Source organism: Polistes fuscatus, unplaced genomic scaffold (genome assembly GCF_010416935.1).
Source record: "Polistes fuscatus isolate 324 unplaced genomic scaffold, CU_Pfus_HIC Scaffold16, whole genome shotgun sequence".
In the NCBI taxonomy this organism is placed as follows: Eukaryota; Metazoa; Arthropoda; class Insecta; order Hymenoptera; family Vespidae; genus Polistes; species Polistes fuscatus.
Window position 1 is genome coordinate 659,229 of NW_025113064.1, and position 25,051 is coordinate 684,279.

Here is a 25,051-nt window from a genome sequence, read left to right on the forward strand (position 1 = left end):
GTTCGTTACCTACGCGAATAACAACTGAAAGCGAAGGGAAGGGGAGGTCAAAATTATTCAAAAGAACGTTACCTCGGCCGTTGAATGTTTTGTTTATAATCGCTTCCCTCTCTCTTTCTCTCTCGCTCTCAGTCTTCCTTAGGTGTGTTGTTGTTTCTTTTTCTAGTAAGAATCTCGTCACCGAACTTTGTAAATACAACGACCTTTATGTACGTTATGTTCGATATCCTTCGAATGTATTGCGCAGTAGTTTTCATATTTAGTCTTTTCCGAACCGTGGTAGATGTAACATCGATGTATTAGATAAGTAAATAATTTATTTCGCGTTATACGTATACGCGTGTGCTTTTTTTTGTGTGCAAGTTTTATGCATATATATATGCACATGTGTGTGAAGTGTTGAAAAGTGATATATACATGTGCGTGTGTGCAAATGTGAGAGTGTGTGCATTACTGGATACGGATACATGGATACACGGATACACATATATGGATACGCGCATGGACAAGTATTGGACAACAAAGGTAGGAATTTTTTTTCTATCGCGGTAGATTTTGTTAACACCACCAGAGAAGGGGGAGAGTATTTTACCAATGTTATCGTTATTTTTAAGTGATTTGAAACAAATCTATTAATACTGTTTAGGATTTTTATGAATATTATTTAACAGTTTAAAATGTTGTCTCTCGTTGTTTTTTATTTTAATATTTAATATAAGAAATATATTTATTCAAACATGATAAGAATCACGATGCCAGTGGAGTGTTTAAATTACCTATAAAACGTATGTTTTGTTTTTTAACAGTAGAATTGCAGTTACAGTTATATATACTTTCCGTATATTACTTCTTTGTCTTTCTTCATGAATAAATAAACTTTCGTATGGTCAAAAAATGATATTAGAATTTGAATTAGAGTATCGATAGAGTAATAATTAAATAGAAATAAATATATATATAAAAAACAGCGAGTTACAATAACGATAAAAATTACAATTAATTTACTTGAATAATTATTATCATTATTTTCCCTTAACAAATTCTTCTTCTTCTTCTTCATTCTTTAATTTAGGCAAGTTGCCTGTTTCGTAACGACGTTTTTCTGCCTATTGCACTGTTTTAACAAATTAATATCTAATTAAAATTACTGAAAATAAATCTGCGTAAAACACACGCGCGCGAATAATCATTGCGAATTAAGATATAAAATAAATAATATATAAAAAGATAAATTATGTAGAGTTGAAATAGATCTCAACCGAGTAGTTTCGTCGACAAAGAGTTTCCAAAGTATTACTATGTTCGTGTGTGTACGCGCGCGTGTATGGTAAGATGATAGTATGTGGTGACGTGTCGTGCACGCTTGGCAATAAATAATAAATAATTCTTAAAACAGTCGGCTATACATCATCGTGTCATTTTCTTCGAGGTATATCCACGACGTCATCGTTGTGTTACCGTTGTCTTTCTTCCTTTTCTTCTTCTCTCTCTTTCTCTCTTTCTCTCTTTCCGTTCCTTTGCAAGGAGTAGTTTCGTTACTCTGAGACATTGTGGAAGGTACGACGTGGCAGAAAATTTATCGATGCTAATTTCCCAACGCCCGTGGTCCTCGCTGAATTCGCGAGAAAGAATTGTTATCTTCTTTCTTTCTTCTCATTTTTTTTTTATCACTTTTTTTTTCTCTCTTACACATATATGTATATTTTTTTTTCTTTCGTGTACGTTTTTCTGAGGTTTTACTTACAAGAAGAAGAAGAAGAAGAAGAAGAAGAAGAAGAAGAAAGGTGGTCGGTTCGGTTTTGTTCGGTTAAATTCGGGTTTTCTAAAGCTCCTTTTTTAAATCTTCTTCTTTTCTCTTTTTATTTTTTGTATTCCTCTCTCCTCTTTCTTTTTGCAACGAGAAGGAGCTTAAATGGGTGACACGAGGCGACGTGTCAGAACGATTTGGAACTCGCGGGGATAGGAGGAAATTTAAGCTACCCCCGTTTCCGAGTATAACTTCTTTCTTTCTGTCATTTCTATTTTTTACTATATTTTATTTTACCAACAAGCATGCTTTTTTTTATAGTAAGATCTTTTAATTTCTTTTTCCCCCCTCGTCTTTATTTTATTATCTTCGTTTCTTTATAGATTTATTTTGTCTCGTTTTTTATTCGATTTAATACGCAATTAACGCTGCACTTATATACATTTCAATTTTTTTCTTTTTTTAATAATTAATTTTATGCTACAATAATTGTTTCCAGAATAATCGTTTAAATTAATAATTATTAAGAGAAAATTAACAAACGTATTTCGTGCGGTCGAAAATAACTCGTTCTTTTTATTTTTTTCGTTACACATTTAAACCGATATTAATAATATCTTGTACGAGTAAAAATACGGCAATTAAATGCAAATACACTTTTTAGAAAGAAAATTTGTAAACGAATGCATAAAAAAATGTTTAACTTGAAAATATGTGGACAATTTACTTAAATCGATGATAAAAATTTTCTAACGATCGGGTGTCAAGAATGAAATAGAGAATTTGACTATGACAATAATTGACGTTTCGTAAAATAACAAATTGAAGATTTTAATCGTGGTGGGTTTTTTTGTAGAGAAAAACAGCTGGATATGTAGGTTACGTCGATTCGTTCGTTCAAATATCATCGTTGACATTTTATTATTATTGTACCACCCCTTCCTTTGCTAACCCCCCCCCTTTCCCTATGAAGCTTTCGCATTACTGTCATTAACGCCGGGCGTGCTGCCTATTTTCACTCTCGGTCCTCTCTCGCGTTCGTCGCGGTCGTAGCATAATTAAATACGAAACTGTAAAGCGCTTCACCGAGTCTTGGGCTGCCCTGAATTTAGCAACATCTAATTTCCTCTTCTCCCTCCACCCCTCCCCACACCCACCTAATTTCTACTCTCTTACCGAAACACTTTTACCAAAGCAACGCAGCGTTAAACTCTTGAAGTCGATGCAAGCAAGCAACCAAGCAACCAACCAACGTCTAACTCTGATGATGGAATCTCATTTCTTCTGTTTTTTTTTTTTTTTTAAACAACAAATTAATTTCATATTAGGAATAATTAAATAATAATTGTTAGGAATATCTGAAAGATGAGTCGTATGAAAGGGTTAGATTTCTAGATAAATGTATTTAAACAAAAACAAATGATCGGTTGCATGTTGTTGCACTTTCTTACACTTTATGCAAATAATTATTGTATTATTATTCGATGTAGAGTAGACGCATACACGTCATTTGCGTGTATTTTGTTTTGTGTTTGATATTTTATTCAATGAACGTAGAACTTTTTTCCAAAAATGCTCACTCGTAAACATAAATAATTTTTTATATCAAAATCACCAAAATCACATTTTTTATATTTGATAATTAATTCGGTGCAGTATATACTTTTGAGTAATCCAAATAAATGTTATTAATTGTATTAATTAAAACATTGAACGGATGTATAATATTCAATTAAAATAATCTATCAATCGACTCATTTTATTTCCTAAAAATTATTATACATATAAACAATTTTTTTGACGGTGTAGACTTTTGGTAATTGTTATAACAGCTTCCATCATCAGACGATTAAATTCCTTTTGATTATGTTAAGATTCGATCGGCACGAACAAAGGCTGAAGTCGCGAAGCAATTTTCTCGGCTCGATACTGTAAGGTGCAAGCGAGTTTCCATCGATTCTTACAGGGGGTGAGGAAGAAGAAGAAGAAGAAGAAGAAGGAGGAGGAGGAGGAGGAGAAGTAAGAGGGAGGGAGGGGGTTATAGTAAAAGCAGTTTACACCGCTTACACAATAAGATCCTTTAAGAGGAAAGCAAAAGCCTAATCGTAAGAGGGTAGAGGAGGGTAAAGAAGGGTGGGCTGGGGGGAGGAACAAGCAACGATGGTCTACGTTTTTGCCATAGTCGTTGTCGTCACCATCACCGTTGTCGTCGTCGTCGTCGTTATTATAGTAGTAGTAGTAGTAGTGGTGGTGGTGGTATAGTGTCGGCAAATTCGTCGAACTGAAGGTGCTGAAAACCTATTAACTGCCAGTCAATAAACAAAGGAACGTTTTGGGCGATATAATATTGATTAATGGGGAGGTTAAGGAAGCGTGGAGGCGTTTAGTCGAAGTTCTCTCTAAGGCATCACGTAGAAAGAGAGAAAGAGAAAGAGAGAGAGAGAGGAAGAATGAGTGAGAGTGAGTGAGAGTGAGTGAGAACTCTCTTAGAAGAAGAAGAAGAACAGGGAGTGAAGCCAAGTACGAGGATGTCAGATGAACAGAGAAAGAAAATGAAGGATGAGAGAGAGAGAGAAACCTGGCACGAGTCTCTGTGTATATGTTTGTGTATTATGTATATATAATTGTGTGTGCAAGGGAGTGTATTTATATGTGTACGGTTTTGGGGTGTTTGTGTGTGTATGTCGAGCGATTATCGAATTTCCTCTACGTTACAATGAGGTCCTATTAACTCCCACCCCTTTTGCAGCGCCCGTTTTACCCCGATACACAACCCCCGCTTTTGTGTATTGTTAAGTCTATCCGCATTAAGCGATCCATAATGCGGAGTTACTCTTCGCGATAAATCGTTTCAAATTTCCGCGTCCGTTACGGATACCACCACCCCCGCCAGTATCCCCCCTTTCAAAAGTGCACCCTACCCCCCCCCTTTCCACCATAGCTGCAATTCGAATCTATGTTCCGCGACGAATTCGTTTCGACGAAAGTTTTTTTTCATCCACTAGGAGAACGGATTTTTCATTTCAATTGAATAATACACGTTTAAATATTATAGAAATTTATTTCTTTTTTTTTTTTTTTTTTTGTATTTGTTTCGTACGAGAGATGATGCATTTGACGATGGATTATTATAAATTTTTGTCGTACTCGATATTACTATCGTTTATTTTCTATTTTTATTAATTTTGTAATTTTATTTTTTTTTATTTTTTGTATTATACATTAAGAGAAAATATTACAAAATGAATAATTTCGTTGGTAGAAATATCTGTATAAACGAATACTTTTTTGTTCTTTTTAAAAAAGGGATGTAATATTTAGATTACGTAAAAATAATATATTAATTCGCGGAACAAGAAATATATTAATAAAATAGATATCGTTTAATAAGCTTAAATACTCGCATCATTTCATTTCAAAGTATGCAACATTAATATTGAAAAATTAAAATTGAACAAATAATTGATTACATATCTCCAACATAAAAATATTACATTTAGAAAAAAAAAAGAAAAAGACTATTTTGCAATAATAATAAAGTAAGACATTGTTAATAATAATAAATACTTAGGTTAGTTCTTTGTCAAAAGGTATGTCATTTTTAGGTCGCATCTTGAAGAAAGAAGAGTTTCTATAGTAGCAGTAGTATTAGTAGTAGTAGTAGTAGAGAGTCAGTGTCGGCATTCTTTCGTTAAGGTTATGTAGGTATTTGAGAGCTTTGAGAAGGGGTGGTAGGACGTAAAGTTCGCCTGCCTGCTTTGCTTGCTGGGTGGCTGGTGGATACGCGATTTGAACTAGTAGACAGAGCTTCATGCTCTAATTTCTCGTTTGCGTTTCATACTAAAAAAGGAATGATTCCCCCCTTTTATCTTTGAAGAGGCCCAACTATCTTTCGCGAGCCTGAAGCACGGCACACACACTCGAGCTACGACGATGCTCTAGAATTCCAGATATACTACGAGAAGAAGACCCCTATTTTTCTTCCTTCTTCTCTTTCTTTTTTCTTTTTTCTTTTTGTCTTCATTTTTTCTTCTTCTACTAATACTAATACTACTACCACTATCTAGCACGGTTCTGTATTTCTGTATATTTTTTTTTTCTTCTCCACCCCCTACCCCTACCGCCACTTGTTTTTTGTCTTAGCGTTTTCTTTTTTTCATCATAGTTTTCCAACCATCTTTTTCTATTTCTCGCTTAGTCCAGTTCTTCATCTTCATCTGAAGCTTCATTTTTTTCATGCGAAGCTTCATCTTCATCTCTGAAGTTTCATCTTTATCTGAAGCTTCTTCTTCGTATTCGTCTTCGTCCTGGTTTTTTTCCTAACCTCGTATCTTTCTCTCTTTCTTACATCGTCTTTCCGCTCAATGTGCTTTTTTTTCCCTCCCGTTCTCGACTTGTTTGCTGCAGAAAACTGTCCAACGTCTTTCGAGAGGGGTACCAATTAGATGCATTTTTCCTTCGAGGATTTCAACCTCTACATAGCGTTTGCCGAACGCTTCTTAGTTTCTCTTTTCCAACGTTTCTTTCCTCCGGACGCTCGGCAATAATTGAAAATATTTGTCCCTTCTTTTCTCTCGAGAGAAAGAGAGAGAGAGAGAGAGAAAAAAAGAGAGAAAAAGAAGCAGGGAGAGGGAGTGAGAAGGAGAGAGAGAGTTTCCTTTTTCTTGTAACTCTTCTTGCTTCTATCGACTCGTTCGAAGGAAGAAGGGAACATTGGATAAGAAGAAGAAGAAGAAGAAGAAGTAAATGGTAGGGAGGAGTAAAAGAAGGAGGGGGAGGGGGAGGAGAAGGAAGAGGAACGAATGTTGAGAAGAAAAACGAGACTCGCCTTTCGCAAGAATTTCACCGGCTGCTTGCAATCCTACCGGTCGCTATTATTTCAGAGTACAACCAGTTTAATTGCGAACTGGTCGACCTGTCGCAACGTTGGACTCTGTAACACTCGACGAGAAAGATGCTCTTCTACGGGGATATCGTATTGCGAAAGTTAAAACCAACTTAGAGATTAACGTCACGAATGTTACAGAATATACGTTCTATATCTTATACTTCAAATCATATTTTACGAAAATATCATTCGTAATTATTATTGCTTATATTGAACGTCGATATATAAGTATAAAATAATATCGACACATGTATATGTTATTTTGAAGATAACGATCGAGATTCACATGGTGGTTCGATATATGTTCAAAATGAACCTAAATATTCAATGTTTCCACTACTTATTTGGTGTAATGTCAATCCCCCAAATAATTGACATTCTCCAATTTCGATCTTCCACGGTAATATATAAATAAATTAATAAACTTTAATAGAAAAGAAAAAAGGTAAAGATGGGGTAAAAAAAAAAAGGAATGAAAATAATATAAAACGAATAACAATAGAGTCGAATGCACTTCCTTTGGTGGATCTCTTTTGAAGTGTCGAACAACATCGTTTGCAATCATTCCGGAAGCTTTGTCAAGGATCGGAGTTGACTCTGCAGAAGCGGGGGTAAAAAGTAAAAAAGAAACAAGTAGAGGCAAGTGAACACACTGTTACCATCCGCAGTCGTAGCAGAAGCTCGACTCGTCGTCGACTAGTCGACTGTTTCCTACGGTATTGAAGAGCCTCATTAGTGCTGTTTGTTATTGTTTGTAACCCGTACTCGGAGTGAAAAAGAGCGTGATACGAGAGGGTGCCCGAGGTGTCGTGCGCGGTGATTCTGCTTGATTCTAACACTTCCTATCTTTTCCACTCACCTAGAGGAAACGTCAACCGACAACCAACAAACCAACCAACTAACCCTTTCACCCTACTCCACCCAACCCCATCCTCGCTATCCCTCTCCCACCCTCACCCCTCTTTCTATATCTTTCTCAACACCCCCAACCCCCCACCCATCCTACTCAGGTTTGTGTTCACACCTCTTCTACCCGCTTGGACTACTTGTCCTCATTTTTGGTTTCCTTTTAAGCATGTTCCTCACAATGCGTGAAAGCTTGTTAAGTAGAAGCACACTTGGACTGATACACGGAAATACCTGGCTCTGACTACAAGCCATCCCGACTAAAACAGCCCGCGGATTGCGACCCCGAAATAGAGGCTTACCGAATAGTAAGAGTTCTCTCGTCTCCTCTAGCTTCTCATGCAACAAATTCTATCCTAAATATGTATATGCAATGCAACTCTATTCCCTGTATTTATTCTACCAACTTCGAAACAAATATCACAATTGGAAGAATGAAAACCGATACAATTGATTCATTTTTAGCAATACCTAAAAATGAACAAAATGATATCGATTAGAATATTCGTTTAGGTTCATCGTTAATATGATGCACACTCACACACACACACACGAGCGTACTTTAAACATATATATTCAAATTTTGTATTATTAAGAAGGTGTATAGTAACGGGGAAGATCATCTAAAAGCACCATTTGTTTTCAACCTTAGTTGGTGCAGACAATTACTGCACGTTTTCTTTTTTCCTGCACAACTTTCTCTCTCTCTCTCTCTCTCAGACTCCCTCATCTTACGATCCTCCGATTCCTCGGCTCCTCTCCCACCCTCCACCCCTTTTTACCCCACTTCTCCTTCTTCCATCAGAGGCCACGTTCAACGTGGCGCGTGCTCCCGCAGTTATCTTGAGATTTGCTCCTCATTAGTCGGCGGCTGGTAAATATAAGACTCTGCTGCGTTATACGCCAAAGACTCTGAGAGAAAGAGAGAGAGAGAGTGAGTGAGAGAGAGAGAGATAGTCAAAGGTACAGGACGCTAGAAGCGAAGAATCTTGTGTTTCTCTTCCTTTTTTAAATACCTTTTTTTCCCCTTTATTCTTCTTACCTCTTTCTTTCCTGTCCTTTTTCTTATTTCTTTTTTGTTTTTTAAATTTTCCTTTTATTTTTATTTTCCCTTCACAGAGAGCAATCCGTACGCCGTTTACCTACGGGCCAGGTTCCGTGGCCCTTTTTCTTCCCTTTTTCCACGTTTTTCCCCTCGCTCCTCTTTTCTTGTTTCTCACAGTTACCCTCGAGTTCAGGGCGAATAACCGAGAATTTGGAGAAAAAGAAATCGCTAGTAAGATAGAGACCAAAGGGATCACAGAAAAATCACGATGAAGGGGGTGAATCGGGGGGAGTGGTAGGGCCGAGGGAAAGGAGATGGGCATGGGATATGGTAGAAGACGAAAAAAGAGAAGAAGTAGAAGAAAAGAAAGGGAAGGCCTTCTTCATTTAGCTGAGGCTAATGGTTCAGCCCCGGGAAGAAGGTTATTATACGGAAGTACAAAAGCGATACCTTTGCAATTAAGGGAATAGCCGTAAACCTTGGCGACTATGGTACACACATATACACATGTACGTAAAACACACGCGCATGCAACAGCCGAGTCAGATATGAGCACGCATATACACATATACACATACATATACGTATACATACGTTCGGGGATTGAAGTGGGGTGAGAAAAAGTGTTAGAGGGAAGGGATGACGTTGAGGGTTGGAGGATGGGGCGGGGAGGGGGGTGCAAGCGAGGCTGGTGCTCGCTTTGTTTGCCCAGCGAAACGACCTGAAAGGCTCTCGTTCTTGGTCCTCTCTCTCTCTCTCTCTGTATTTCCTCTCTTATCGTTTGGCGTTCGTCATTTTCTCTTTCTCTCTAGCGTTCTCTTAGTCCGTGCAAGTTTGATGTCCTGCTAATTCTAAAGGAATGGGTAATCGCGCCCTCGCGCCCACCGTTCTGCGCGAACCTCACTCGAGTGGACACCCTCGACCCCTTTTTGCGAAGCAACGGACTGGGTCAGAGTTAAAAATTTCTTCTTCTTCTTCTATTCTGTTCTTTCTCTAAACCTACAAAAGCCTAAAAGCCTATTTTATTTCCTTCGACGAAAGGTACTTTGTTGTTTTTTGAGTTTATTGTTACAGTATTTTGATCCAGTGAAAAAGATGTGTGGAATACGTTTTGAGCGTATTTTTGTTTAGAATGATTGTGTGGGTTTTCTGGTTTAGAAGGGTTCAGATTAGAGAATCGAGAATCCGTTTGACGGACCGAATAGCAGATGCCAACTAATAGGAAGCAACAGAGTGGTTCAGGTCTTATTATTCTCTGAATAATTCAACGAACGTCTTCGCGCTTTCACCGGTATCTTCCGGGCGAAAAGCCCGCCAACACGTTGGAATGAATCCTACAGGGGGGTGACTGGGTGAGGCGGGTTGGGTGGTGGTAAACACTTTGGCAGTTTCTCTCGTCCCGTGCAATTAAACGTGCAATCGCATCGAAACCTAGACACATACACAGAAAGGGAAAGGAAAAGCGAGAGCGAGAGTGAGAATTGGTCGATTAGGATCGAACTGTTGGCGATCTCTTTGAGAGAATCATCATCCAAGTCGAATCCCCCTTCGAGTTGTCCCCGTCTAGTCATCACGCGAGGGGCTAAGTGGACGGGGATAAGGAGTAGGTCGTCGAGTGACGAGGTGGGAGTCTGCGAGTGCCGGATCTGCGTGAGGGCTTCAAAAGATAGATAGAGAAAGACATGGATAGGAATGACGGGTGGAGGGGGTGGTGATAGTATATGATGAAGGTAGTGGTGGTGGTGGTAAGGGTTGGTTCGGGCGGCAGTAGGGTGTACTCATCCGTTGCAGTGCTGCAACTAATGAGACATCGCTAAAGGGCACGTGGGGTAGGTTGGGTGGGTTAGAAGGCACAGGACGGAATGTAAGAGGGGGAATGAGGACTGGCATGAGGGAAAGGCGCATAGGCAGTGGTGGGTACAGGCGATACACTTCACCTGAGACTCCGTTGCAGACTGCAAGAGATAGACATAGACATAGACATAGACGACTACGACGATGACGACGACGTCAACGACGACGACGACGACGAGGATGAGAGTGCAGGCACAATTAAAACTGACGCTCCTAATGGCAAGTCAAACGCCGACGGGCTCAAGAGGTTCTTGACTTTCCAATGAAGCGATTGTTTCATATTCCTCTGCGTTCCTACCCCTTTCGTTTCTCCTACTCCTCTTCTTCTTCTTCTTCTTCTTCCTCCTCCTCCTACTCCTCCTCGTACTCCTCTTCTAGCACCACCAGCTCTTCTTCTTCCTCTTGCTACTACTGCTGCTGGTGCTGCTGGTGCTGCTGCTGCTGTCTTCATCCATCGACCTAGCTTCTGCCTGTTCGCTTTATCCATCTCTATTCTTATCTTTCTCTCTTTCTCTATCTGTTCGTTCTATCATCCACCCCCATCCTTTCTTATTCGGCGCCGACACACGATTCCTTCTCGTGCGACGTGATAGAGCGAAAGAGAGGTTTGAAGTAGCACGAGTACGAGAAGGGAATAGAAAGTTTCGGCACGGAAGAGGGATAAGGTTGAGGGATGAGAGAAATAGGAGGAACCCGGGGTTTGGGGTTGGAGTTGGGGTTGGTTGGACCGATTCCGCGGAATACGCGGCACAACGGCGCACGTCAACTAAAGGTGTCTGTCCTTGACAGACATCACGCGATTTTACTCTACTCCGATAATTCCCTATTTCACCAAACCCTCTCACTCACTTTGTCTCTTCCAATGACGAGACACAGACACTCTTCGTTCATATCGAGTTACGTCTTGTCTTAGACTTACCTACATTTAACAATTAACGAATATATTCTTTAAGTGAATAAAAAATATATAAAAAAAACAAGTAGGAGGGGGGTGGGCGAATCCCCCTCATTGTCATTGGATTCGTAAGAAAGTAATTTGATACTCGAACGAGGAAACTTGTACGACGACTCCGATACGCGGAGACAACGAAGGTGGAAGTGGTGTAGGAGGAGGTGAAGGAGGAAGAGTATGGGGGTAGAAGAAGAAGACGAGAGAAGGGTGGGTAGGAGGAGGAGGAGGAGGTCGGACGACGAACGGGTAGTAGTAGTCGGGGTTGGAAAGGTGGATACACAAATGCTAGATAGTAGCTCCAGGCGGGGCTTGATTATTTTCCGCTAGCTCGTTCATTCAGGTGGAGAGCGTGGCGCACGAGAGGTTCAATTGGAAACAGCAATCACTGCTCGCCTGTATTTTGTTCTCTTCTCGGGTGCAGCGAACTCCAATAATAAGCTTTCTCCTATATTGCCTCTTCAGCTTTCCCCTTCCCCTCATCCCCCTCTTCGTCCTCTTCCTCCTCTTTCTCTCTTCTCTTCTTCTACCCCCGCTGCTACTCCTCTTCCTATAACCCACCCCTTCGATGCCAGCCGACGAGTCTCCGCAGAGCTCGGGCGAGCAACAGAACCACCACCCAACCACCCACTTACTCGCTCACTCACCCTACTCTTACTTCTTCCATCCCTTTCGCACCAACCATCATACCATTCGACCCACGTCCCTCTCAAACTCTCCAACACCCTCTCGCAATACTCTTCCTTCCTTCCTTAGAGTTTCTAACGTTTCGTCTCCGTACGTTTCAAACTTACAGTTACTGTCGTTTACTAAAATACACTCCTTACCCTTTTTACCCTCTTACTCTTCCTGCTCCTCCTCCTATTCTTTTCTTTTCTTCCTTAGAAAGAAAACTTATCTTCTTCTTTACCGAATTGGTTCGTAACAATACTGTGTCCGTTGGTTGTTAAAATATTTTCTGATCATAGGATCGATAAAAACTTTCCTAATATACATTCTTTATTCTACTATTTTATTTATACAAATATTCCAAATAGCAGTTAGTCTCGGTTGATACTAAAAGGGTAGGTCTAAGGAGGAGTACTAGGTGGTTGGGAATGGTTTAGGTCAAAGGACGAATAAGTAGAACGTCGTCTGAGCGACATTGAAACCACGACGTAGGAATTGCTTGGACGTTTCGTATTGTGAATGAGTAGTTTCTCTCGTATAAGAGAGAGAACACTGATTTATTTATAGAAATATCGTTCCCTTTATTTATGCTCACGAGAAGTGGCTAACGTAAGCTGGCTCGCCCGTTCATTGTCTAAATCCCACTCTTTCTCTCTCTCTCTTTCTCTCTCTCACGTTTCCTAAAATATTATAGTTATTTCGGAAAATGGTGGTCAGACAAAACGAAATTCAGAGAATTAGAGAGAAAGAGAGAGAGAAAGATGTTTCCCTAGGAGGAGGAGGAAAAGGAGGAGGTGGAGAAGGGGAAGGTGGTGGTGGTGATGTTGGTGTTGGTGTTGGTGTTGGTTGGTGGAGATGGAACATGAAGAGTAGAGACTGCACGGCACGTGAGCGAGGTGGCGCTATATCAAAAGACCAATTACAATAAATTCCGAGGACGCCGTTTACCGTGTTGGAACACGAAAGGACATTAATCCGAACTGGATGTCAGCGAGTTCGGTGATAATGAAACGAATCGGTTTTTATCGGTCTCGTGAGAATAAACTGACTATCCTAAAGTTCACCAGCCCCCCTTTCTCTCTCTCTCTCTTTCTCTAACTCTCCTATCGTTCTTTTCTTACTAACCACGAAAATATCATCACTTATAGTATAAAAAGTTAAAGAGTTCTGATGCATCATATGTTCGTATATTTGTCGTAAAGTTCAACAAACTTTTGACATTTCGTTAGAGACGAATAGTAGAAGTTTTATTTCTATAGAATTGAATATCTATTTTTATGCGATTTAAAAAGTCACTCGTTAAATATATATATCCATAAGATAAGAATTAACTTAGAAATGAAAATTCTATTCGTTTACGTTCATTCGTAAATGGTTAAACTAGTTTTAATAGTCTCAATAGGGGATACGATATTAGTCCTAGTACACGATCATTCTCCTGGCCCTTTTACGAAGGAACAGGTTGGATAACGTCCACCGTATTGTGGCGTGCAATTACACGAGTGCCAACTTCAACCCTTTCCCTTTCTCTTACTATGTACACATACGTATATGCATTTACTTTTGCAACCACCAGCTCATCCTCTTCCCCTTTTTTCACGTAAACGGTACATAAATACATCGATTCAATTCCGTTTCGACGGTGGAAACCCCTTCCTTCCCGCTCCCCCCTACCCCTAACCCCCTCAATTCCCTGTTTGTCGTAGCAATCGTCCCTTCCTATTTTCTCTCTCGCTCTCTTCGTTTCTCTCATTCACTTTTGTACCTATCACGATTCCGCACTTTTGGTTGGTGCGTGCGCGCCCTTCTATAAAAATTTATCGACTGGCAAATTGTTTCACGCGGCGGTTCGGTGCGTACGCTTTTCGCGATTCCACGCAGATAGACGCAAAGTGACGAGTGTTTGCCGAACGTGGCAGGGGTGATAGGGTGGTGTGCGGGAAGGGGGTAAACTTTAACGGACGTTTGGTATTAGTTTCCTACGACTGATACAAAGGGTCATCGAGGAAACAATCAAATCGTCTTCTTGAATTCGTCATTTTTCGTGAATGATTCTAATCACTCGATTGATCATTAAAAGCAAAGTTCGAAACAAGGATTAATTGGATTTGTTTTTTACATATTTTATGAAATCGAATAGAACGTTAAATAAAATCGCATTTTTAGGTTGAACGTGCAATAATGAGATTACAAAAAAAAAAAAAACAAAATAAAGGAAAAGAACTCATTTAACTTGGCCTTCACTTTTATTCGTACCTAATTCCTATCTTTTTTCTCACTTCTTTTATTTTTCTTCCCTAATTCTCTTTCTTTCTCTCTGTTTCTCTCTTTTCATTAGATTCTTCAGTAATCGTCCTACGTTTCGTACCAGGAACAACAACGTTTCAATTCCAGAAAGAACGAGAACGCGTTCTCTACCCCTCGGCCACTCCACTACTTGTTTAAGAATTCGATTTAATTTCAATTTCGAATGAAAGTATTTCATCTCATCAGCGTAAACTCGACGATTACTGAGCAAAGGTAGAAACACGTTAACCGATAAAACCCTAACAATAATTTCTCATAAAATAGTACGCTCTCTCATGTCGAGTCCCTTGGAAAAGCCAGCTACCCGAATCCCTTCCCGTTCCCTTCCCGTTCCCTTTCCATTCCATTTTCCATTCGACTAACATAAACGTTCTCTGTACGAGTTCGAAAGGGAAAACCTGTGAGAAGCCTAAACACCGCAAACCCTAAACGGCTCGATAATTTTCCGTTTAGTCGTTAAATAAATTCACCTGCTGCGTACAAACCTCTCACATATATACACACAGACACCACACAGAATTTCGAGGATGAAAGGTTTCCAGGTTCGTGGCAACAACGTGGGGGGTTCATCTGCGTTTTGTATATCCTCGAGGAAAATATTCTCAATTGTATCTCCACTAGCGTTTTCATAGGGCCTACTACCAAAACTACATCGCGTTAGCAACCCTTATCCCTAAAAAGGGGTTCCAAGGTCCGTCGATTGCGATGGCCACCATTTAACGTGCGGCTACATTTCGAAGCTGAAGTAATCGAATTTGTTGGCGTCGTTTAAATGTGACACCCAACCCACCCACTAACCCACACGCGATAGTTGTCCGTGTAATTGGTACATACAACCTATTCCTCCTCCGCCCCTCTCCTATAATCAAACCCTGTCTCGGTCCCTTCAAAATTTTCTACGGTTTTACTATCTTTCCTCTATTTGCTGTACACTTTAACAAACGTTACGTTATTTAGTTCACTCTCTCTCACTCTGATCGTTGACGATAGCCAACAAGATAGAAAGAGAGAGAGAGAGAGACGATGAGGAAGAGGGAGAGAGGGAGTCTGGTCTATGCTGTAACTATTTGGCTCGAGTGTCTTCGCACGAGACCGCATTCAGTGGTTCTCCGTTATTCCGATTTTCGAGACAAGAAACGATTTCGTAGATCGTTCCCTCGTCATCCTAGCACCAGACTTCTTTTTCCTATTCTTTTTTTGTCTTATTTATTTTTCTAAATCCCTTTTATCTTATAATTTGTATTAATTAAAATAACCCATATCATATAGAATTATATTTTCTACTAATAAAATCAAATAATTAGGATAAATTATCGTAATCATTTCTTTAAATAATATCGATTAAGTTATGTTATACAATTATCGATAAACCTGTCGTATGATTTAGGTATGCGAAGAGTTAAGTGGAATACTCGGAGAATCCCTGTTTCGGCTATTTACCGATATAGTGATTAAATGTTCCATGAAATCACGAGTTCCACGTCATAACATTTTAAGAGTGCCGGACTACGGTCCCCTCTCTCCTTCACCCCTATTTCTCATCCTCTCCTTCTCTCGACTAGGACTTTAATACTCCTGGACGGGTCAAGTGCGTATAGGTATGCGACGATTCGCACACGTTCGCATTAACGCGTCATGGTTGCACTTTAGCTCACTTCCCATTCTCCTCATCACTCTCTCTCTCTCTCTCTCTCTTATACTCTCTGTCCGTCTATTTGGTTGTCTCTTTCTGTTTCTCTTTTGGGATAGGCTCGAATCGTTGGTTCCCTCATCAACGTAACGCTCTTCTTCGCCTGCCGTTTAATTACAGTGCATTTGCTTGTCCTCTCTCTCTCTCTCTTTTTCTCTCTTTCGTGCTTTCGGTTTGGACTCTCTTCTCTTCTTTCTGTTTTATCTTCGTTCAGTTAAGTTAGACAAAGATAGAATGTTGAACTCTTCTTTCTCGTAGGACATATCTCTTCCCTTCTCTTCTCTTACTTTCTCTCTCTCTCTCTCTCTGTTTCTGTTTCATTCTTTTTTCCGTTTCCTATTTCGCGACGGTTTCGCTGTGCAAGAAGCGTAATGGTAATTAGTCCTCCCCCATGTATGTTGCCTGCTGAGTAGCGAGTGTATGTCCACCGTGAACGCTTATACTACTCTTTGGTTACTCCTCTTCTCTTACTTTTACTCTTTCATACTTGTCTAGGTTCTCTCTTCTACCAAATTGCAAAAGACAAACTAAAATTTTATTCATATAGGTTTCACTATGTCATTTCTTCTTATTTTTTTGTTATACGTATCTCGTTGAGATTTCAATCAAATCTAAATTCAATTTCAATGATTATTTCTCGTTATTGATTTAATTGATCAGATGATCAGATTATTCGTATACAATGTAATAATAATAATAATAGTGATTTTATGATTATGAATAATTATTTGCATTATTTTGTTATATAATTTAAAATTCGATATTTTATTTGTCATAATTTTTAATCAAATATTTTAATCATTTTTTGAGAACAGACAACAGTGATTAGTTTCAATGTTTGACTTTTTGTTTTGGGTACTTTCCAATCAAATTGAAATAATCATTACATTGAAAAAAGAAATAAGAAATGATTAATTAATGAAGATGCTTAAAATTTTGTTTATTTTTTTTAATGATAGGAAGAAAAAGTCTCGTAGTTTGTTAATTAATATCTCTGCAAATGAAAAGCCATTATGCGAGTTAGGCGGTCTCGTTGGATCAGCTTCTTCGAGACTCGCATAGATTAGCTCGTGGTGTTTCAGTAAGGTCTGCTGAGGTGAAGTGTGGAGAGGTGAGGTGAAGAGAGGGGATGAATATACCGGGTGTGGTGATAGTGGTGGTGGTTGGTGGGTTAGCTGGTTTGCGGGGTGCCACCATGGTTGTGCGAGAGAAAGTGGATGAACGAAGAGGGTTGAATCACAAAACTGGAATACGTGTTGGGAAAGGGAAAGATAGAAAGAGATAAAGAGAGTACCTTTAAACCCGAGTATAAACCAACATTATAGTTAGTAAAAGTGGAGAGGTAAATAAGGGAAGAGGGGGTGGTGAAAAATGGATTGAGAAGGGGGTTGGGGATGATAAAGACGAGTGCAAACATCAAAAACTAGCCCTCCTGCTAACGTCGGTGTGTTTCATCATAACTCTTAAGAAACTTCGCAGACAAATATATGTTAAGGTGTACAACCCCCGTACTACCTTTTCTCTACTTACCCTTTATAACGTTTTATTAGATTATCCTAAAAGGTTAGGAAAGAATATAATCTTAGGATTTTTAGTTAATCGAATAATTAGGTAGTCCCATAAGTTCATTAGTACCCAAAGTGTACTTCAAATATACAATAGTTTAAACAATTAGATAAAAATGATTAAAATGCTAAAATCAGAGCGTTCTAATCTTCAATTTTATCGATTAGATGCATTATTCCCTTTATACACATGCGCAAAATTCGGAAAGTAATACGAACAATATTTAATAAAAGTATTTACATAGAGGACAAAGGCCCAGTCTGAAGTGTAATTTTGAAGAGGACGGTGCTCCGAACATATATGTCGAGGTTTTAGACAATAATAAACACTTCTATCGAGATTAATTAACAATTATTTTAGTATTCTAATTCTAATAATATTATTAATAATAAAATTTAGTATTTTTCTAAGATATTTTATTTATATATCATAGTTAAGTGAAGTTTAAGAAGAAGATGGGGATGAGAAGCAGAAGATGGCGTAGGGTAAAAGTCGTCATAAAGAGGTCTTCTAGTTTCATGATCGTTGCCAGATTTTTAGTCGGTCTAATTATTGTCCCCGAGGCGATTACAGCCCTCGATATGCTAGCCGTAGTCGAACTATAGCAATCAACGAGATCGTAACCCTTCTCCGTCTTCTTCTCTCTCTATCTTTCCAACCAGAATAGAACCTCAAGGACTTAGCAAGTAGTTTCGTCCTCCCCTTTCCACCTTTCACGTCCCCACTACCACCCCAACCCCCATCGCAGTGTCGTCGACATCGAAGAAACGAACTATCATCACCCTCCCACGAAATTCCACTACTCCTACCTCGTTTCCACCCCCTTACTCTGTTTCGTACCATCACCACTCTCGAAAACCCACTCAATTCTTTACCCTTACCACCCCCTTATGTTTCTCCTTCTCTCTCTCTCTCTTTCTCTTGTAGTTTGGTCGACCATTATGCCGTATCGTATCGTCGAAACCGTAAAAATATTTGGCATCACCGCCAGATTGGACTTATTATTGTGATTTCTCTTTAACGACTAAGAACAGTTAGTTACTCTTCTTCAACCTCCGTTAAAGGAAAATCTTCTCGATAAGATAGGATTGAAATTTTGTTTGTGTATGTATTTAATTATCGATCGGGCTTGTGTTTTTAATTTTTATCATATTTTGGAATTAATTTTGATAAACAAATTAACAAATTGTGATATTATAAAGAAATGCTTTTTTTTTTGTCGACAGAATTTTAGTTACAGCAATGATTAATAATATTATTTCGATCATTTATTTTATATTATTTTTCAAATAAAATACAAATATATATAAATAATGAATGATAAATGTTTTTTAATATCGAAATAATAGAATTTATAAATGCAGGAGAAATATTTTTAAGTTATTGTTCCTCTCATGTATACATAATATAATAACGATTTAACGTAGAAAATACATCAGGGAATTTAAGTTTAATAGCAATCGAGTGCAAATGCTAGAACAACTTAAACTTCGAAACACACGAGACTCGGACTAACGTAAGAGAAGTTGACGGATAACGACCGGCACGAGATTAATCGGTGGTCACGGATTCTAAATTCCGTAACGCGGTTTAAACCGCGACGATCGTTGTTTGCGGTTTACAATCGTGTTGGCTCGTACGATAGAATCTAGCTTAATTCAAACTACCTTCTAGAGCTTTTATAGGACGTTTCTTTGATCTTACACAAATTACTATTCGCCAATTTATTTTCCTCGATTAGAATATTTGATATGCTGTTTTATTTCTCTTATCAATTCGATTTCTTTGTAACCTGTACAAAAATCATGTTCATTAAAAAAAATCTTATCTAAATTATTGAATTCGTTCGATAGAAAATAGAAAAAAGAAAAGAATTAGGAAAAATAATGAAAGAAATTAGACAATTTAAAACAATTAAAAAACGTTTCTTGAGCTGTTAATAACAAAAAGGGGATCAAATGAAGAAACGCATGATTCATCGTGTCAACCGTATTTAGTATTTTCACTATCCACGTCAGGGTTGTGAAAGATAGAAGAAGAAATAAGAAAAAAGAAGAAAAAACAATATTACAACTGTGAAAGAGTCGTATGATCAAGTTGAAAGGGGGAAAAGGGGGTTGGAAATCTGCAGTTCGTTGTGCGAAGCATATCTCGTGAACGATTTGGGTAAAATGTGTGACGTTAGAAAGCGACTGGCAAAGCCTCCTCCTTTGACTTCTCTCCCGTGACCATAAACCTCTGATTTATGCTACTTTGGACTCTCGAGTCATGCTACCGTTTGGCCAAACCATGCGTGAGATCGACCTGTCGCGAAAATCGGATTAGCGTCCGAGTTCTTCTTCGATTCATATTTTTTTTTTCTTCGCGGGATTTTTATTTTATTTTTTCATTTCTTTTCTTTCGTTTTGTTTATCGTCCACCGAGAGAGAGAAAAAAAGAAACGTCTCGTTTGTTCGGTCAATGTTTATAAAAAAAAAAAAATGCAATATAATTAATCATTTTAAAAGTGAATAATTTTCTATTAGATTATACATGCTACCGTAAAAGGATGTAAGAAAAAAAAATTTAACAAATAAAAAAAACTGGTGTGTAACGTAAGAAGTTATACTTCTTTTTCGTACCAAAACAAATATAACCTCAAAAACCTCAAAAATAACTTTAAAAAAAAGAAAGGAAACATATTTTCAATCGATCGATATATTACATATATAAGAAAGAATACAAAACAAAAAAAAACAAAAATATCAAAATATAGTTATCAGATCATACTAAATATAAGGGAGATGTATCGAATTACTTTATTCGTCAACGGCCATGATGGCGCTGTGATAGCATTGGTTCCCGCTCGATCATTTAAGTAAAGCAGCGCTGAGTACAATTAGTACTTGGATGGGTGACCCGCTTGAGAAAAAAAAAGTGGGAAGAAGAAAATAAGACAACTTCATGCCGTAAACTTGAAATCGCTTAGCCCCGTGCCTCGTAAATACCGACAAACTTCATGGTGTCGTTCGGAAAAAAATCACTTCCATCACATTTTCCCAAACGCGCCAAAAGAAGTATAACTTCAATAACTTGAAGATTTTCATTTGAAATCGTATAGAAAAAAAGATGTAAAAGATTTATTTAAAAAAACATACTCACACATACGTACATGTATATATATATATATTTACGTGTAGATGTATTCTACATACATTCTAGATGCTACTATCCGACATTCGTCTTTAGAGGAAGATAAAAAGATTATGCGAAAATTTGGCGTGTGGTGTGGGACGCCGCCAAAGCGGACGAACTTACTTACATAAACGAAACTTACACGAGTGAAACGAAATAAACGTGGTCTCTTCGGCATAACAGAGAGAGAGAGAGAGAGAGGGAGGGAGGGAAAAGAAGGAAAACGAGAAGACGCCGTTCGAAGATCGCAGGGGAAGTAGCCAAAGCAAACGTAAGTGGAGTGCACGTCGGTTTGTCGGCAAAAGCTATGGTTGAAGAGAGTTTGTATATGTGTATGTGTGTATGTGAGATAGAAAGAGAGAGAAAGATGCCGCAGACTGACAAAAAAGCACTCGTATAACCAGTAGGAGTAAAGAGAGAGAGAAAGAGAGATTATGAGAGTGAGTGAGTGAGAGTGAGAGAGAGAGAGAGAGAGAGAGAAGTCGGCGGATCTTGTATAGTAAAACGCATGTATCGCATATGCTGTTCGTTCCTGTAAAGTTTCATCTTTTCCTTTTTATTTTTTCTTTCCTTTCCTTCCCTTCCCTTTCTTTCTTTCTTTTCTTTCTATCCTTCTTCTTTCTACCATCTTCTTTCTCATTCTATCTCCTTCCATCTTCTCGCATGATGCGTATATTTCGAATCGTTCCATCTCTTTCCGTAGATTTCGCTGAGAAAACGTTATTTGGTTTTAGTCTTTCCCCTTTTTTTTTCGCAAACGATTCAATCTACTGCCGATTGTAAAAATAAACTCGATGTCTTTTATTTATTTTTTTTTTGTGAATCTTTTTCGTTCGATTTTTTGAAGTAAAAATGATGTTTCGTTTTTATTTCGGGTAATCGAGTGGAAAGTATTGCAAAGTATTGCATGGTTCATTCTGATTAATCAGCTTAAGATAATTGAATACAATTTTTCTTCTTCTTCTTCTTCTACTTCTTCTTCTACTTCTTTTGTTGACAATTTTAATTCGATTACGATGAATTTTTGTAGGTTTATCATTTATACTGTTCCTTTTCTTTCGATTTTCCCTTTATGGGAAATCGAAAAGTATGTTATTTCTATAAACGTTTGAGAAATTACGTGGGTGAAACCGATACTCGTGAAAATCGTGAGTTGGCCATGTTGTGTCGCGTTCGGTAACGTTCGGTTTCTCGTTCACCGGTGTATTTATAGTTTAATTTGTGGCTTAGGACCTCGTTGAGGGTCGCGAGTATATTTACTTGGTCGTTCCCCGGGTTTAGAAAAGAGAAAGAGAGAGAAAGAGAAAGAGTAAGAGTAAGAGAGAGTGGAAGACTCGAAAACCCGTTCATTCTCTTCTTCTTCTTCTTCTTCTTCATCTTCTTCTTCATCTTCTTCTTCGTCTTCTTCTTCTTCTTCTTCTTCTCTAAACACCATGGTGGTCGAAGGAAAGAATTTTTATGAGGACATTAAACGGCCGAATGTATCTCAAGATTTTCGCCTCCCGGTACGATCGGTTTATCGTTCTCCGAACGATCGCAAGTTCCTCCCCCTCATTCTCCTCTCCCACCCCTTCTCACCTCCTCGATCTTCATTCTTCCTGTTCTGTCGTTTTGAGAAATATACAAAGACTCTTCTTAGCACTAATCTCCCTACTCCCATAAATATACGAAAGTAGAAGAATAATCTCAATACGATTAGAAAATATAATCCTTGTGTTTCCAACGCTGAAAAATATTTCTAAACACAAATTTTATTTCTTACGTTGGTATTTGAATTATTTCTTTATTTTTAAATTGAGAGAAATAAAATTGTACAATTTACGATGTTTCTTATTTCGCGCGCGTGTGTGTGTGTATCACACATCCCCCTTATGGGATAAGGTAAACGAGAAAATAAAGAAAAAATTGTGACAACGTTTTTTTGAATTCTATTAAATTAGTGCAGTAATAAATTCGCTTCAGGTAATCAATAAATATCAACGTTCAATCAATATACATTTAAATTTGACAAAAGTTAAGAAACATGTAACAATTCATTCAAAAATTATTCCTCAAAATGGTTTCCGAACGATTATAAATAAAATATAGTTGAAAATCTTTCATAAAAAAAAACTGTCGAATTCTTTGACGATAAAAAAGGAAAAAGAAAAGAAATATACGATGGAACGATGCAAATATCAAAGCATACAATTAATAGTTACATCTAACAATTTAGAAAACATAAAGTTGTTTGTAGATAAGTACGTTGAAGTTGATATCTGGTAATGAAACGATTACTGTATTATATCGTCAAGTGTCGAGGGGTAACTTCCTCCTCCTCCTCTTCCTCTTACTCCTCCTCTTCCTCCACCTCCTTTTCTTCTTTGCCTTCTTTCCCAGTTGGTTTGAGTGGAGTCCTCCTTGGATGCTGTGGTCCGTGCGCCAAGTCGGTACTTTGTTTGCTTTGGCTAACATCTCCGACGGATCTCTACGGGTAGCTTCTCATTTTCCACGCGGCATGCACGCCGAGTTACTTTGCACGTTCTTCCCCCCCCCCCTTTTCCCCCCTTACCCTTTCCCCCTCCTTTCCCTTTCTCTGCAATCGTCCAACTCATATATAGAAAATGATTCTGCACACCAGTTAATACAAATGTGTACGTGTATATGTGTGTGTGCTTATATTTATGCATGTATTTATTTAAAAGTACATACGTACGTACGTATGATTGGTGCTTTGGCGGGCATAGGGAAAACAATGTCAACTCCATCGTTACAGATGCTTTTAAATTGGAAACGAGATGCGAATTTCGAGTGTGTCGACGTTGTCTCTACTCGAATTTACTTCAAAGAGAAATTTCCCAAAGGAATGTTTTTTCTTTTCTGTTTTTCCTTTTTCTTTTTCTTTTTCTTTTCGTTCGTTCTTACTTACTTTTTGGCTCGTTTAATTCGATAAACATTCTTCTAACCGACGACGATACTAAGAGGATATAATTATCTCGAGGAAACAGTTAAAACGTTCGTTTTAATATAGTCTCTAGTGATTTTTTCATTCTTTAACGAAAAGCAATTCAATTGGTTTACACGGAATCTCTTACTGCCAATGAATTGAATTCATTGAATTGAATTCATTTTTATATTTTTCTTTCATACGATTTATTAACGTGTTGAAAAATATATACAAAAATAAAATGCCCACTTTTTTGAAGCAGATTGTGCAGTAAAGTAAAGGAAACGAACAAAAGTAATTAATAATCTAGAGATTTAATACATTTAACATTAATTTAAAATTTCACAAAATTTTCTACACGATTTTGAGATGATTTTTACGTACATCATCGAACGGTAGGAATTCTTTTGGAGGATGTGTAGGGTTGAAGAGCTTGGAAGGGGGAAATGAATATTTTAAAATTGTAAATTGTATGGTAATTGTTTAATCGATAAGAATAGATTCGCCTAAGTGCGTTTCAAATATATTGCTTTCGTTTGTTAAGTATACGATAAATAATGGATACAAACATTAGTCAAAAATCATGTAAATCTTTAGAATGCATTTGATGCGAATCATCGGTAAAAGCCTTACATTTAAAACAGTGGGTCGTAAATCTAACTTGAAATTAAACTTGGCTAACCGCACAACTAAGGAGAAGCATTATGAAACTATTATTGTGTCGTTTTGGAATTCTTCATCTAATTTCCATCACCCATTTCACGGTGTATCGAATTTTACATTGGAAATAGTAAAAACATTCAATCGATGATTCCATTTAATTTTTTCCGAGACTGACAACAAATATTTCGCTAATAAATAATTCAATGAAAAATATAACGCGAATTAAAACATCGTTTATCTTGCAACGATTTAAATTTATTTTATTATTTTAGAGAATTTACGAGCAATTTATACAACAAAATGTATATTACAAATGTACATTACACATGAGACTGTGAACAAGAAATTTTCATTCGAATGACAGTCAACTATAATTCGTATTGTTTCTTAAAACATATCAAATAATGAAAAAATAATTAATCAAGTATTGAAAAGAATATAGCGTATGTTACACGTCTAATATTTACATTTTACATTTCTTTTAAGTAATAATATTTAAATATAATATACGCCTGTATGTGTGTGTGTGATTTTTTCTGTTTTAGCTAAAATTGGATACAAAGAAACAGAAGATTGAAATCATATAGATAAGATTGCTAATTCACCAAGGAGAAGAAAAAGAAGAAGATGAAGGGAGAAAAAGGAATGAGATGAAGAAGAAAGACGA

At 37.8% G+C, this 25,051-nt stretch overlaps 2 long non-coding RNA genes across 2 annotated transcripts in view; both read left to right on the forward strand.

Annotated features, from left to right (window-relative positions):
* The first annotated feature begins 361 nt into the window (after positions 1–361).
* The window catches only part of LOC122514843, a 79,153-nt gene continuing 54,463 nt past the window's right edge, over positions 362–25,051 (forward strand). Inside the window, exon 1 of the long non-coding RNA XR_006303134.1 lies at positions 362–525. This is a non-coding gene — a long non-coding RNA (uncharacterized LOC122514843). The remainder of the gene's footprint in view (positions 526–25,051) is intronic.
* LOC122514844 lies at positions 7,765–25,020 on the forward strand. Its single transcript, XR_006303135.1, has 2 exons — positions 7,765–7,849; positions 24,930–25,020. It is a non-coding gene; the product is annotated as an uncharacterized LOC122514844 (long non-coding RNA).